Source organism: Eulemur rufifrons, chromosome 26 (genome assembly GCF_041146395.1).
Source record: "Eulemur rufifrons isolate Redbay chromosome 26, OSU_ERuf_1, whole genome shotgun sequence".
Classification (NCBI taxonomy): Eukaryota; Metazoa; Chordata; class Mammalia; order Primates; family Lemuridae; genus Eulemur; species Eulemur rufifrons.
In genome coordinates this window covers 8,124,678-8,127,529 of record NC_091008.1, presented here as the reverse complement: position 1 = coordinate 8,127,529, position 2,852 = coordinate 8,124,678, and the positions used below count along the sequence as shown (strand labels likewise).

At 66.1% G+C, this 2,852-nt stretch overlaps 1 pseudogene; it reads left to right on the top strand.

Moving 5' to 3' along the window:
* The first annotated feature begins 929 nt into the window (after positions 1-929).
* On the top strand, positions 930-2,210 carry LOC138375511 (programmed cell death protein 1-like; annotated as a pseudogene).
* The last annotated feature ends 642 nt before the right edge of the window (positions 2,211-2,852 follow it).

Here is a 2,852-nt window from a genome sequence, read left to right as displayed (position 1 = left end):
CGGGGTCTGCTCCGCTCTTACCGTCACTCCGGCACCAGCACACACCCGGGCTCGGGTCTGCAGCAGCTTCAGCCTGTGCTTCCTCCTGCACCTTGGTTTCCCCACGTGTAAATCCGGACCACGGCAGAGCCAGGTGCAGTCTGGGGGTGAAGCCGGAAGGTGTGGGCTCTTTGTCCCTCCCGGGACCCCCAGCTGTGGGCAGGAAACTCCACTGCTGGTCACATGGGCCGAGATGGGGGCTCCTCTTCTCCTGTGTGCCAGAAAGCACATGTGAGTAGGTGAGGGTAAGTGTGAAAGGGCGTGAGCACACGTGGGCGGTGTGTGTGTGTGTGTGTGTGAGCACACGTGGGCGGTGTGCGTGTGTGGGGGGCGGTGTGCATGTGCGTGTGCAGACGCGTGAGTGTGTCCACGAGGCAGCGTCCTTGGCGGAAGAGCAGCCACCACCACATCCTCATGCAGGGGGTTGGGATCCTGAGGCCCCATTGCGGTCACAAGAGCGCGATGGCCCTGCTGAGGACTTCTGTCCCCAGGGTCCCAGCTCTGAGCTTGTGCTGAACGCAGGGCAGAGGCTGGGCCCTGAGCCTACCACGAGGACCCACTGCCTCCAGGCTGGGGTCTCCATCCAGCCCCCCGTCGGCCCCCCAGAGCAGAGCAGACGGGCCCAGGGCAGGGCACCTAAAGGTCAGAGCCCAGGAGGGCAGAGCTGGGACGTGCAGGGTCGGGCCCTGCACAGCCCTCTCTGGGGGCCTGGAGCCTAGAGGGGAGGGGGAGGCTCCTGGGGAAACAGGGTTGGGGACAAGCCCTGAGCCTGGGGTCTCAATGAAGTGGAAGGTGAGCGCCCGCCCCGAGGGCCCTGGCGGAGGGTCCGCCCAGGATGCTACCGGGCTGAGGGAAGTTGGGGGTCTCCCCGGCTGCCCAGCCCCTCCCTCATGCTGGGCTCTGCTCCCTCTCCACCCCTCAGACGCCCCCACAGGCCCCTCAGCTTCTCCCCCGCCTGGCTCTGGGTGCCCGAGGGGGCCAACGCCACCGTCACCTGCAGCTTCGCCAACACGTCGGAGAGCTTCGTGCTGAACTGGTACCGCATGAGCCCGAGCAACCAGACCGACAAGCTGGCCGCCTTCCCCAAGGACCGCAGTCAGCCCGGCCAGGACCCCCCCTTCCCCCTCACGCAGCTGCCCAAGGGACGCGACTTCCAGATGAGCGTGGGGGCCGCCGGACCCATTGACAGCGGCATCTACCTCTGTGGCGCCATCGTCCTGACCCCCAAGACGCAGATCAAAGAGAGCCCCTGCGCAGAGCTCACGGTGACAGGTGCGGCCCCGAGACAGGGCCGGGGGTGGGCAGCCCCCTCCCCCCCCCGCAGGAACAGGAGCTGCAGGGGTGTGGGGAGCAGGGGCTCTGCCGGCCACTCAGGGCCGCAGCGACTGACCCCTGACGGGGCAGGTATGCCAGGTGGGCACTCTTCTGAGGAGAAGGCCACGTAACAGCTGTCACTGCACAGCTGGGGTCCCGCAAGGCCCCTCAGGTCAGGGAGTGCGGGGCAGGTAACCCTAGGGGAAGGGAGCCCCGCCCATGGGTGCCCCTGAGGACCCAGCCCCCGAGGACCCCGCCCCTAACCTTCGTCCTTTGTGCCCTTCCAGAGAGAGCTGCGGAATCTCCCACACCGCACCCCAGCACCCGCCCAAGCCCGGGGGCCAGTTCCAAATCCTGGTGGTCAGTGTCACCAGCGTCCTGGTGGGTGTCCTGGTGCTGCTGCTACTGGCCTGGGTCCTGACCGCTGCCTGACCCCGGGCCACTCGAGGTAACAGCTGCCACAGCCCTGCCTGAAGCATCAGTGCCCAGTGGTGGCGTAGGAGAACAGTGACAGGTGGCCCTGGAAGCAAGCACCTGCAGCCCTGTGTCCCCAGCATGGAGGGACAGACCAGGGACAGCAAGCCGGCCTGGAGCCTGCTGCTGTCGTTCTGGACATGGGCGATGAGTTCACAGGGACAGATACCGTGAGATGGGAGGACCGTCAGGGACTCAACCCAGCAGGGCTCAGTGGCCGGGGGGTGGGGGTCGAGGTGAGGGTGGGCAGGCTGGCGTGGGGCCCGCTCCCCCTGGAGACGGAGAACAGCCCAGTCAGGGCGGCACTCACTGATGTCAGGGTGTTTGGACATCGAAGAATAGATTTCCAGGACAAAGTTGATATATTATTTAGTTACTGTTAGTTGCAGTAAAACTACCCCAAAATGTAGCCGCTTAAAACTACACCTGTTCATTCCTCAGCAGTTTGCGTGGTCAGGAGTCCAGCACCGCGGAGCGGGGCCTTCCGCACAGGGTCCCTCACGGGGCTTCCACCAGGTGCCAGTGCAGTCGCCTTCTCACCTGCGGGCGGGGGTCTGAACCCGAGTCCCCACAACGCGGGGCCAGTGCAGGTCCTCGTGGGCCGCTGGCCGGGCGCCACCTTCTCCTTCCACTCTGAGCCGAATGGGCTCTCCTGGGGTGAGCGGCACCAGGGCGACAGCCCATCGGAGGGAGCGAGCGGGAGGCCAGAGAGCTCCAGCCAGGGCAGGGCGAGTTGGTCTCCTGGGCTACTCTCCCTCTAGTCCCAGCACCGCCTGTGTCCACTCCTGGGGCTGCAGTCGCTAGGCCCAGCCCCCACTCCAGGGCGTGGGACCACAAGGCCTTAGCACCCAGGGTGGGCTGTTGGGAGCCACTGAAGCTTGGGGGACAGTCACCCCAGTGAGGCCTCAGCTCGGCACGGCGAGGACACAATCCCGTGAGAAGGTGTGTGCCACCCCGGGTGTGTGCCCAGCAGAGGAGAAAACCCGCTGGCTGAGTCGGGGAAACCCAGGGTTTCCCAGTCGCTG